The following is a 13,682-nucleotide window of genomic DNA, read 5'->3' as shown; positions in this document are numbered from 1 at the left end:
ACTTTTTTTTATTCTTTCGTGTCGTCATCTGGGTCTTCGGGATGTGAAACATGTCATTTGATTTGTGAGGCAAATATCCCTAACGAAGAATGAGCGGCGTTTATATCGGATTTTATTGAAGTATGTAGCCATGTACCCCGATCTGCAGCGGAGAGTCGCCAAACCTTATAATTTCATGACGTTGACTGTCAAGCTGGCCGCACTTGACTCAGGACACGCCCAATAGAAGTTACTGTTAGGAGAACTATTCAAAGATATAGAAATATTTTGCTATTTATACACGAAGAATTAAAAGTGGCGTCAAAAATATTTTTGAATGGATGTTTACAGACTTACCTCAGTTGCTCCCCCAAAACACGTAAAACGTGCTCGATCAAAACGTAACCAGAGTGACGCAGCGCGGCGTCCGCTGAGAATCTGCAGTGCCGATGCGCACACACACACTGTGTCCTTGTTTGCCGAAACTACGATGGGTGCGCAATCTAAGGCGCATGTGACCCCTCTCCCGGAGTTACCCTTCTCTAGACGAACATTCTGTGTCTGGTGGAAGTGAAGATGTGGCTACGGCTGCAGTTGTGGCTCTTCAACTGGGTCGTTTCCGTTTTCTCGACGACGGGCCCAGTAGTTCTCCTGGTGTGTTTCCTAGTCATCTTTCTACATACTGTGTACGGAAAACGGACGCGTACATATCTGTATCTCAACGGACTTAGCTTTCATCACCCGGCTCACATGGGAGCTATGTTGAACACTTCAGTACATAGAGCCAGAATTTTTTTCGGACAAGGATCACCTCGGTTCTCAGATTAAGCATCTGAAGATGGTGTTCGGAAGTAACTGGTATTCTGTCGTGACGTTGGATCAACGCTGTCGAGAAAACCATGGCGTGACGACGTTCAGACAAGCCAGGAGGACCGACACACAGCGCAGCTTCCGCTCTGCGGTGCAACAGCCGGCGAGGTAGGTAGCGTCCTAAGCAGGCCAGGGATCAGACCAGTCTTCTGGCCACCCGGCAAAAATTAAAGAAATGCTGCGACGGGCTGAAGATAATCTCGACTTGCAAGTGCCAGCCGTTTATAACATTCGTTGTGAGTGTGGCAAGTGTTACGTGGGCCAGTCTACAAAGACGTAGGAGCATCCTAAATCACGGCAGTTGCAGAAATCAGTGGGGGGCAGAGCACAACCTTCTAAATAAGCACGAGATTTTGTTCAGACAAAAGAGAATACTTGCTTACGCGTTGACCAGTCGGTATTTTGTGATCAGCGAAGCAGTTGAAATTAGATTTCAATAGAGACAACAGCTAAGTACTTAGCAATGTAAGGAAGCGAGCAGTTGAAAAGGAAAAAAAATAACTGAGGACTTCTTCTCGCTGTTCACCTCCCGATGCAATGGATGCTGCTGTAAACAACGCTAGACGAAGAGTGCAAGCAAAACCTGCTGATGCAGAGGGCGCCAATTCTGTACCCGCCATCATGGCGTAATCCAGCCACCCATATGCAGTCCTGTGGCTATAAAAGAGGGAAACTTGCGACAGTCAGTTCGCACTGACTTCTTCCTCTTCCACTGTCCTTCCTGTGACACCATCCGTAATACCAATTCCTGTACCTTCTACCTTACCGCAGTTGTGACCCCCTTTCTCATCTCCTTTATCTCCTGTACACCGCTGATATGCCCAAACGACCCCACCTGTCCATCTCCTTCACTATACTGACGACACCGTTTTCCTTGCCTTCTGTCCCAGCCTTCAACAGTCCCAGCGCTCCCTCCAGACTCTCTTAGACCAGAGTACTGCTTGGTGCACCTAATGGCTACTTCGAGTCAATCCTTCTAAATCACAGGCAATCATTATAGTATGTGCCACCCCCTCTTCCGGTTCCATGATTTCTACCTCACCATCTATGACTGCCCTATCTAACTTACCCCCACCTTGAAATACATTGACCTCACCCTTGACCAGCACCTCACCAGTATTCCCCATCTCCTTAACATTCAACACAAAACCCACAGTAGATTCCACCTCCTGAAACTCCTGTCCGGCCAGACATTGCGACTGGATGCTTCCATCATCCTTCATACCTACTAATCCTTGATTCGTCTCATCCTTTGTTATGCCAGTGTAGCTTAGATTTCTGCCCTGCCAGGATTCTATGAAGCCCTCCAAATCCTTGAACGCCATTGACTCTAACTCACCTTCCACATCTGACTCCCATCCCCCACATGTATCCTCTATGACACCATCCCCTTCCCGGATCGTCGTCATTCCTCAAACACATCCACACCTTTTTCATCATCTGCATAATCGACCCCCCCCCCCCCCCTCCCCAATTCCATGTTGTCTTCTGTCCTCTCTACCCCCAGCCTGTTGCTGGACCTTTACCGTGGTACCCCACCCTCTCTTCATCTCTACACCCTACACTTCCTTTTCCTACACAGCCTCCAGCCCCTACCCGTCCTAGTAGGCGAGCTCCCTACCAACTCTAACGCCACCTTTACCCTCTCCCCTCCTCTTGCCCCCTCTTCCTCCCCCCCTTTCCACTGCACCCCTTCTGTATCTCTGTGCTCCCTGCCAGCTTGCCATCCCTCTCCATCTCCCACCCCACTCGTCTTCTGCCGATTGCTGACCCCCCTGACCCCCTTGGTTTCTGTCCCACTCTTTCCAGTCCCCCTCCTCCTCTGCCCCACCACAATCCCCTCTCCGGCCATCCTGATTTAGGTTTTCCGTGATTTCCCTAAATCGTTTCAGGCCAATGCCGGGGTGGTTCCTTTGAAAAGGGCACGGCCGATTTCCTTCCCAATCCTTCCCTAACCCGAGCTTGCGCTCTGTCTCTAATGACCTCGTTGTCGACGGGACGTTAAACACTAACCACCACCACATCTGCCCCACCAGTCCCTATTTTCCCTTCTCTCAGGCCTTCCCTCTCTCAGCAGGTCCCTCCTAGGGGTTTTTACTCTTTTGGATGGTTGCTCTGCCTTATGCAGTGGTTTTCAAGTGTCATCGTTCTGGTGTATTTTAGTACTATGGCCAACATTTAACTTGTGCAAGTGACTTTGGTATATTTTACATGCTACACATATTGCCAACTGTGTTTTTTAACTTTATGTGGACTTTTTTTAACTGTCCCACACGAACATCTCTGTGTATGTGTATATTTTAACCCCCACTAGCACCTCTTACTACGTTTGTAACTCCCCCTTTATCGCCTTTTATATGTATTGTTTTCATCTTTCTAATAAATGTATTACTCAGGTGAAGAGCAGTGGATTGTGCCGCTGCAAGCCCTCCCATTCCCATTTGGAGCAGGGGAATGAAATCGCAATTAAGGAAAGAAAAAGATAGTCAGTTCACATTGACTCCTTCCTCTCCATCTCTCCTTCCTGTGTCACCATTGATAATACCAATGTCCGTACCTTCTACCCTAATGCAGCTGTGCCCTAGGGCTCCATCCTTTCTCATCTCCTATATATCCTGGACACCGCTGATGTGCCCAAACCACCTGCACCCATCCTTCAACACGCTGATGACACTACCTTCCTTGCCCTCTGTCCTAACCATAAATGGTCCCAGCACTCCCACCAAACTGACCTAGACCAGTTTATTGATTGGTGCAACCAGTGGCTCCTCCATCTATGACTGCCCTATCCAATTTTCCCCCAGCTTGAAATACCTTGGTCTCATCCTTGACTGTCACATCACCTAGGTTTCCCATCCCCTTAACATCCAATGCAAAGCCCACAGTAGACTTCAGCTCCTGTAACTCCTGTTAGGCCAGACACGGGGATTGCATCCTTCCACCATCTTTATTCTTCACACCTACAAATCGTTGATCCATCCCATCCTTTGTTACGCCATTGTTGCCTGGATCTCCTCACCTCCTAAATTCTATAAAGCCCATCAAATTCTTGAACGCCAAGCACTCCACCTTGCTTTTCATATCCATCTCCCATCCCCCACCAAGGATCATCTATGACCTCATCCTTTTCTCACATCTCCTCTTTTCCCTTGATCACATCTATATTCTCTACGCCAACTGTCGCCTTGATCCCCCTCACCCTCTAGTGTCTCCTTTCCTCTCCGCTCCCTGCCTGCTGCTGGGCCTCTACCAATGTATCCCACCCTCTCTCCATCACCACACCTTCCATCTGCCCTCCCAAAGAAACTTTCAGCATCTCCCCATCCCAGATGATGTGCTTCACCCCAATATTTATCCTTCGTTCCAACTCTGACCCTTCTCTTCCTCTCCCCTCCTCCCTAAGGCTTCCTTTTCCTCCCCTCCTCCCTATCTGGTTCCTCCCTCCTACCTCCCTGCCCTTCTCACTTCCCTCTTCCCAATCCTTGTACTCCTTCCTGAGATTTCCCCTCCCTCACCCTCCCCATCTCCTGCCCCTTCGACTGCTACCAGCTCACCCTTCCTGCCCCCTCTCTTCTCACTGACCCCCTTCTCCCTTTCCTCTCTCCACCCTCTCTGACCTCCACTTCCTTGGCAGGTCCTTCCTATTTTACTCCACGTATTTTGTCTTGGTTTGGTGCTCGCCGTGTATTTAACATAAATGCAGTGTGTGTTCAGTGTCGTCATCCTGTACTGTGGAAGCCGTTTTTGTTCTCTTCGTCCAGCCAGTTTTTACGTCATTTCAATTATATGTGGATTTTATGCAAATGTGCCTCGTCAAATTAGTTCTATTTTGTATATTTTAACTCCAATTCGTTTCCCCTTCTCATGTGTATACTTCATCTTTTAACCCCATGTTTTACGTATGTAGCACTCGTCCGTGATATTTTATACAGCCCACATAGGGCAGGGGTATGAAATTACGACAAAGAAGAAGAAAGACTCTCCGTTTTAGTCCTTCACGACGATGATGGAAGAGTATCATCGGATACTTGTAATTTTATCCAAATTTGATGCGGCAGGCGAACTAAGAACTTCTGTGCAAGGACTCTATGGTGGAAAACTCCATAGACTCACAACGTTGATACAACTGTATGAAAAGTCCTTCTCTGGGATTTTTTTTCAACTCGTACATCTCATTGACCTAATATCAGACATGTAGTCGAAACATTGACCCTTCACGCGAATTTCTGACTTTGTTGCTCTGTGGTAGATTGGTATTGGTAAAACCAACTTTAATCACCTGTGATGATTTTTCTCAACAATTTTCATGCACTGCTGCTGCACGTCTGCTAATTAATAGGGACTGACTTACAGCTGACTGGAGGAATGCACATCTTTTGTTTACATTTGTTACTTCAAGCTGTCAACGCAGTCACTGACGGCCAGGAATAAAATCAGTTTTTTGGACTGATAGAGTATACTTATTGCCGTAAGATAGTGATGAGCTTGCTCGAACACTGTTCAGACTATCCAGGGTGGCTTCTTGATGTGTGCAGCAAATCGAATAGTGTACAGATAATGACGAAAGAAATCTACAGACTGCGTACGACTTTTTCCCCTGAAACTCAAATATATAGACACCTTCCGTTACTTTTCAGTTATTCACAAGTGGCAAGTGAGAAGAACGTAACACTAACAGATACGTGTTTACAGCGTTGTTCCATGGATCTGGAACACTTCGTCTAAAACAGAAACAGTTGGATAAACAGAAATTTCAAGTCAAATAGTGTGGGAAGGGAAGAGGGAGAAGCTGTGAAGTTGTTTCCCAACACGGCAGTCATTTTAGACGTCTCCATCCCTGGATGAGACTCGTCATTTTCGGATGGAAAGGGGATAACAAAAGGAGGAGACTCCATTGTGTAATTCTCTGCCTGTTTATTACGTGGCAGTTTCCAGTTCGGTAGAAGAAGATTTTGTGGATCTAGTAACTAGTGATGAGGTACTAAATCTAATTGGGGGAAAACGAAATTTGTCGCATACTTCATCTAAAAGAACGGGGCGACCGAGCGGTTCTAGGCGCTTCAGACACGAACCGCGACCGCTACGATCGCAGGTTCGAATCGTGCCTTGGGCGTGGATGTGTGTGATTTCCTTAGGCTAGTTAGATTTAAGTAGTTCTAAGTTGTAAGGGACTGATGACCAATAGTGCCCAGAGGCATTTGAACCATTTTTTTGAGAACGGCTCGGTTGAGATCACTTCTTGGGAGACCAAGGAGTAGTCAGCTAAGTAATGTAGGGATTTGTTTGCGTGAATTGGGGAAATAACTGTACAAGGTGTCCCACTTAAAACCGGTACGCTTCACGCCCGAGATTAAATCACCAATAAACTAACTAAAAAGGAATAGATAAAAGTGACGTTAAACAACATTTAGTCATGTGTTTACAAGGGATGCTGGAAATGGTGGCCATGGGCATCCAGGCATCGCTAACTTCGTGTGATGACGTTACCGGCAACACGTGTAATTCTTCAGGCATGATGCTCTTAATTTCTGTAGCGATGTTCCGTTTCAGATCGTCTGTCGTGTGAGGATTGTTAGGATACACTTTGCTTTTTAGTGCGCCCCTTAAATATAAATCACACGATGTTAAGACCACGGACCTTGGGGCCAGAGGTCTCTCTGACAAGTCTGTCTTCAGAGAAGATGTTGGTGACGTGGACCATACTTTGGTTGCATATGTGAGAGGTTGCTCCATCTTGCTGGAATACTGCGTACGCTTGTGTGCAATTTTTAACTGTGCACAGCAACAGCGAAAGATCTCTAGATATCTGCCACTGTTTAAGGCGTGACTGAAAAGTATAGCGCATGCTGAACGACAGACTCTAGACACCTGTATTCTTTCAGTGGAGAGGACCGAGCGAGGTGGCGAAGTGGTTGGCACACTGACCTCGTTCGGTAGGATAACGGTGCAGACCGGCTTCCAGCCATCCAGATTTAGGTCTTCCGTGATTTCGCTAAATCGCTCCAGGCAAATGCCAGCATGGTTCCTTTGAAAGGACATGACCGATTAACGCCCCACCATTGACATAGTCCGAGCTTGTGTTCCTTTTCTAATGACCACGATGTCGACGGGACGTTAAACTCAATCCTCCTTGCTAGACGGCCACATCCGGAGATTACAGGGCCTCCAGGGTAGAATACTTAGGATGATCGTGAAACTCCCGCGTGATTTTCCCACTAGGGAGTTACATAACATCACTGGAGCGCAGCCAATAAAGGAAAGAATAAGACAGACCACACAATTTTTCTATGAGAAATCACAGCAGTCAGAGAACAGACTGGTCTCGAACCTCGGGAACGAAATACATAGAAGGGGCACCACAAGATGGCCCGACCTGCTACGGCAGTAAAAACTACTGCAGTAACGAATACTAACTAACAGAAATGCTCATCACGAAATAGGACCAACACACTCGATAGGCCCACTCAAAATACGTATTAGGAAACGCAGGAATAGTGCAAAGCACTTAACTTGCTTAACCTAGAGATAGTCAGGCACTATCCAACTAGGTAAAGAGCGGTAGGCTTCCTTCAGTGGAGACGTTCTTTATGCCGAATGTTTGGGTTGTCCTGCGACTAGTAACTGAAAATCTAGAGTTTATATAACGTGACACATGTAACCAGGTCTCATCTGACATGAAGTGAAGCAAGTGGTCCAAGTACACAGTTAAAATAATGACCTGTTGCTCCTGCTCCTCAAATTTCAACTCTTGCGCGACGCTCACATTTCGCCTTTTAGTACACAATGACACGATGTACGAGATGCACCGACGTGCTGCGATAACCTTCTTATCAACTTGCAGGGACTTCTCGTAATGTCCATACGAATTCTGTGTATAGCTACAAGAGTCTCCACTGTCGCTAGCCTATTGCTCTGCGCATTCTGAACGGATCCCGCAGCCCTCTATTCCTTGAACACGTCTTGAACATTGCTGATCGTGAGGGTTTCCTATCAGGGTACTTGGCTTGAAACATTTCCTTACATTCCTGTCTGTGTATCACTCCACAATATCAATTCGTTGTTCTATTGAAAGATGTCTCAATTCTGTGAAAACTGAACAATACGAGCTCCTCACAACTGACTCAACAACACACAGCTTCACTCAGCTTTCGAGACACTGTTGCCACTTCACTAGCAGTTCGACTAGATATAATTAACCTGTCGTGAGGCTTTCCTGTTTTATGTGTGACAAGTTCTAAAAGGAGACCAAACCTTGAGAACAGTGATCCTATTCAGATCTGGGTGGTCTGCAATAGTTGTCCAGAGATGAAGAGGCTTGCTTAGGAAACACCTGTGTCGAGTGGTGCCACAAACGAGTTTTCGGACTAAGACTACGACGGCAACAACAGCTGTTATGCTCATAAACAAACAAAAATCGACAACTCCTTTTCGATTGCTTCAGACTGCCTGTGGTGCAAGCTACCTGCCTTACCCACACCACCTACTAGCGTGTTGCCTGCAAGAAGAGACCGAATCACTTCCTTTTGTCAACCCTGTAACGTTTCCTTAAGCAGTCAACATGTGTACGGCAAGTCCTTTGTGTCAAACAGAAAACAGTTTGCCCTAGTTAACTCCTTTCCGATTGCTTCAGACTGCCTGTGGTGCAAGCTACCTGCCTTACCCACACCACCTACTAGCGTGTTGCCTGCAAGAAGAGACCGAATCACTTCCTTTTGTCAACCCTGTAACGTTTCCTTAAACAGTCAACATGTATACGGCAAGTCCTTTGTGTCAAACAGAAAACAGTTTGCCCTAGTTAACTCCTTTTCGATTGCTTCAGACTGCCTGTGGTGCAAGCTACCTGCCTTACCCACACCACCTACTAGCATGTTGCCTGCAAGAAGAGACCGAATCACTTCCTTTTGTCAACCCTGTAACGTTTCCTTAAGCAGTCAACATGTGTACGGCAAGTCCTTTGTGTCAAACAGAAAACAGTTTGCCCTAGTTAACTCCTTTTCGATTACTTCAGACTGCCTGTGGTGCAAGCTACCTGCCTTACCCAGACCACCTACTAGCATGTTGCCTGCAAGAAGAGACCGAATCACTTCCTTTTGTCAACCCTGTAACGTTTCCTTAAGCAGTCAACATGTGTATGGCAAGTCCTTTGTGTCAAATAGAAAACAGTTTGCCCTAGTTAACTCCTTTTCGATTGCTTCAGACTGCCTGTGGTGCAAGCTACCTGCCTTACCTACACCACCTACTAGCGTGTTGCCTGCAAGAAGAGACCGAATCACTTCCTTTTGTCAACCCTGTAACGTTTCCTTAAGCAGTCAACATGTATACGGCTAGTCCTTTGTGTCAAACAGAAAACAGTTTGCCCTAGTTAATTTCCACAGTCTTTTCATTTCTTAGTCGGTCGCAGCAATTTCCTTCCTCCTCCCCTCATTGGATCTGGTCTGTCATGGTCTATCATGTTTCTATGCCAGTTCCAGCCTTTCCTCAAGTCTACGATTATGGTCTTATGTGACGTATGTTAGCGGCAAGAAAAAAATCAATGCCTTCTCTGCGCGATAGCAATGGAGATACTATTGAAGACAGTGCTGCCAAAGCAGAGTTACTAAATACAGTCTTCCGAAATGCCTTCACAAAAGAAGATGAAGTAAATATTCCAGAATTCGAATCAAGAAGAACTGCCAACATGAGTAACGTAGAAGTAAATATCCTCGGAGTAGTGAAGGAACCTAAATCAGTTAATAAAAGCAAGTCTTCTTGTCCAGACTGTATACGAATTAGGTACTTTACGGAGTATGCTGATGCATTAGCTCCATACTTAACAATCATATACAACCGTTCGCTCGACGAATGATCCGTACCCAAAGACTGGAAAGTTGCACAGGTCACAGCAATATTCAAGAAAGGTGGTATGAGTAATCCACTAAATTACCTGCCCACATCGTTAACGTCGATATGTAGCAGGTGTTTGGAACATATATTGTGTTCTAACATTACGAATTACCGCGAAGAAAACTGTCTATTGCCACACAGTCAACATGTGTTTGGAAAACATTGTTCCTGTGAAACACAACTAGCTCTTTATTCACATGAAGTGTTGAGTGCTATTGAGAAGGGATTTCAGATCGATTCCGTATTTCTAGATTTCCGGAAGGCTTTTGACACTGTGCGACACAAGCGGCTCGTAGTGAAATTGGGTGCTTATGGAATGTTGTTGTTGTCTTCAGTCCTGAGACTGGTTTGATGCAGCTCTCCATGCTACTCTATCCTGTGCAAGCTGCTTCATCTCCCAGTACCTACTGCAACCTACATCCTTCTGAATCTGCTTAGTGTACTCATCTCTCGGTCTCCCTCTACGATTTTTACCCTCCACGCTGCCCTCCAATGCTAAATTTGTGATCCCTTGATGCCTCAAAACATGTCCTACCAACCGATCCCTTCTTCTAGTCAAGTTGTGCCACAAACTTCTCTTCTCCCCAATCGTATTCAATACCTCCTCATTAGTTACGTGATCTATCCACCTTATCTTCAGTATTCTTCTGTAGCACCACATTTCAAAAGCTTCTATCCTCTTCTTGTCCAAACTATTTATCGTCCATGTTTCACTTCCATACATGGCTACACTCCAAACAAATACTTTCAGAGACGACTTCCTGATACATAAATCTATATTCCATGTTAACAAATTTCTCTTCTTCAGAAACGCTTTCCTTGCCATTGCCAGTCTACATTTTATATCCTCTCTACTTCGACCATCATCAGTTATTTTACTTCCTAAATAGCAAAACTCCTTTACTACTTTAAGTGTCTCATTTCCTAATCTAATTCCCTCAGCATCACCCGATTTAATTTGACTACATTCCATTATCCTCGTTTTGCTTTTGTCAATGTTCATCTTATATCCTCCTTTCAAGACACTGTCCATTCCGTTCAACTGCTCTTCCAAGTCCTTTGCCGTCTCTGACAGAATTACAATGTCATCGGCGAACCTCAAAGTTTTTACTTCGTCTCCATGAATTTTAATACCTACTCCAAATTTTTCTTTTGTTTCCTTTACTGCTTCCTCAATATACAGATTGAATAACATCGGGGAGAGGCTACAACCCTGTCTCACTCCTTTCCCAACCACCGCTTCCCTTTCATGCCCCTCGACTCTTATGACTGCCATCTGGTTTCTATACAAATTGTAAATAGCCTTTCGCTCCCTGTATTTTACCCCTGCGACCTTTAGAATTTGAAAAAGAGTATTCCAGTCAACATTGTGAAAAGCTTTCTCTAAGTCTACAAATGCTAGAAACGTAGGTTTGCCTTTTCTTAATATTTCTTCTAAGATAAGTCGTAAGGTCAGTATTGCCTCACGTGTTCCAACATTTCGACGGAATCCAAACTGATCCTCCCCGAGGTCCGCATCTACCAGTTTTTCCATTCGTCTGTAAAGAATTCGCGTTAGTATTTTGCAGCCGTGGCTTATTAAACTGATAGTTCGGTAATTTTCACATCTGTCAGCACCTGCTTTCTTTGGGATTGGAATTATTATATCCTTCTTGAAGTCTGAGGGTATTTCGCCTGTCTCATACATCTTGCTCACCAGCTGGTAGAGTTTTGTCATGACTGGCTCTCCCAAGGCCGTCAGTAGTTCTAATGGAATGTTGTCTACTCCGGGGGCCTTGTTTCGACTCAGGTCTTTCAGTGCTCTGTCAAACTCTTCACGCAGTATCGTATCTCCCATTTCGTCTTCATCTACATCCTCTTCCATTTCCATAATATTGTCCTCAAGTACATCGCCCTTGTATAAACCTTCTATATACTCCTTCCACCTTTCTGCCTTCCCTTCTTTGCTTAGAACTGGGTTGCCATCTGAGCTCTTGATATTCATACACGTGGTTCTCTTCTCTCCAAAGGTCTCTTTAATTTTCCTGTAGGCAGTATCTATCTTACCCCTAGTGAGATAAGCTTCTACATCCTTACATTTGTCCTCTAGCCATCCCTGTTTAGCCATTTTGCACTTCCTGTCGATCTCATTTTTGAGACGTTTGTATTCCTTTTTGCCTGCTTCATTTACTGCATTTTTATATTTTCTCCTTTCATCAATTAAATTCAATATTTCTTCTGTTACCCAAGGATTTCTAGCAGCCCTCGTCTTTGTACCTACTTTATTCTCTGCTGCCTTCACTACTTCATCCCTCAGAGCTACCCATTCTTCTTCTACTGTATTTCTTTCCTCTTTTCCTGTCAATTGTTCCCTTATGCTCTCCCTGAAACTCTGTACAACCTCTGGTTCTTTCAGTTTAACCAGGTCCCATCTCCTTAATTTCCCACATTTTTGCAGTTTCTTCACTTTTAATCTACAGGTCATAACCAATAGATTGTGGTCAGAGTCCACATCTGCCCCTAGAAATGACTTACAACTTAAAACCTGGTTCCTAAATCTCTGTCTTACCATTATATAATCTATCTGATACCTTTTAGTATCTCCAGGGTTCTTCCACGTATACAACCTTCTTTCATGATTCTTAAACCAAGTGTTAGCTATGATTAAGTTGTGCTCTGTGCAAAATTCTACTAGGCGGCTTCCTCTTTCATTTCTTAGCCCCAATCCATATTCACCTACTATGTTTCCTTCTCTCCCTTTTCCTACACTCGAATTCCAGTCACCCATTACTATTAAATTTTCGTCTCCCTTCACTATCTGAATAATTTCTTTTATTTCATCATACATTTCTTCAATTTCTTCGTCATCTGCAGAGCTAGTTGGCATATAAACTTGTACTACTGTAGTAGGTGTGGGCTTCGTATCTATCTTGGCCACAATAATGCGTTCACTATGCTGTTTGTAGTAGCTTACCCGCATTCCTATTTTCCTATTCATTATTAAACCTACTCCTGCATTACCCCTATTTGATTTTGTGTTTATAACCCTGTAGTCACCTGACCAGAAGTCTTGTTCCTCCTGCCACCGAACTTCACTAATTCCCACTATATCTAACTTTAAGCTATCCATTTCCCTTTTTAAATTTTCTAACCTACCTGCCCGATTAAGGGATCTGACATTCCACGCTCCGATCCGTAAAACGCCAGTTTTCTTTCTCCTGATAACGACATCCTCCTGAGTAGTCCCCGCCCGGAGATCCGAATGGCGGACTATTTTACCTCCGGAATATTTTACCCAAGAGGATGCCATCATCATTTAATCATACAGTAAAGTTGCATGTCCTCGGGAAAATTACGGCTGTAGTTTCCCCTTGCTTTCAGCCGTTCGCAGTACCAGCACAGCAAGGCCGTTTTGGTTAATGTTGCAAGGCCAGATCAGTCAATCATCCAGTCTGTTGCCCCTGCAACTACTGAAAAGGCTGCTGCCCCTCTTCAGGAACCACACGTTTGTATGGCCTCTCAACGGATACCCCTCCGTTGTGGTTGCACCTACGGTACGGCCATCTGTATCGCTGAGGCACGCAAGCCTCCCCACCAACGGCAAGGTCCATGGTTCATGGGAGGGCTTATGGAATATCGTCTCAGTTATGTGACTGGATTTGTGATTTCCTGTCAGAGAGGTCACAGTTCGTAGTAACTAACGGAAACTCATCGAGTATAACAGAAGTGATTTCTAGCGTTCCCCAAGGTAGTGTTACAGGCCCTTTACTGTTCCTTATCTATATAAATGATTTGGGAGACAATCTGAACAACCGTCTTCCGTTGTTTGCAGATGGCGCTGTCGTTTATCGCCTAATACAGTCATGGGAAGATCAAAACAAATTCGAAAATTATTTAGAAAAGATATCTGAATGGTGCGAAAATTGGCAGTTGACCTTAAATAACGAAAAGTGTGAGGTCATTCACATAAG

General features: G+C 45.0%; 1 protein-coding gene across 4 annotated transcripts in view; it reads left to right on the top strand.

Moving 5' to 3' along the window:
- Positions 1-13,682, top strand: part of LOC126291783 (retinol-binding protein pinta-like) — a 252,495-nt gene that overhangs the window by 232,958 nt on the left and 5,855 nt on the right. The gene's annotated exons all lie outside the window — the stretch shown is intronic.

Source organism: Schistocerca gregaria, chromosome 9 (genome assembly GCF_023897955.1).
Source record: "Schistocerca gregaria isolate iqSchGreg1 chromosome 9, iqSchGreg1.2, whole genome shotgun sequence".
Classification (NCBI taxonomy): Eukaryota; Metazoa; Arthropoda; class Insecta; order Orthoptera; family Acrididae; genus Schistocerca; species Schistocerca gregaria.
Note: the sequence above shows the minus strand (reverse complement) of the source record. Positions and strands in the feature narration are given on the sequence as shown.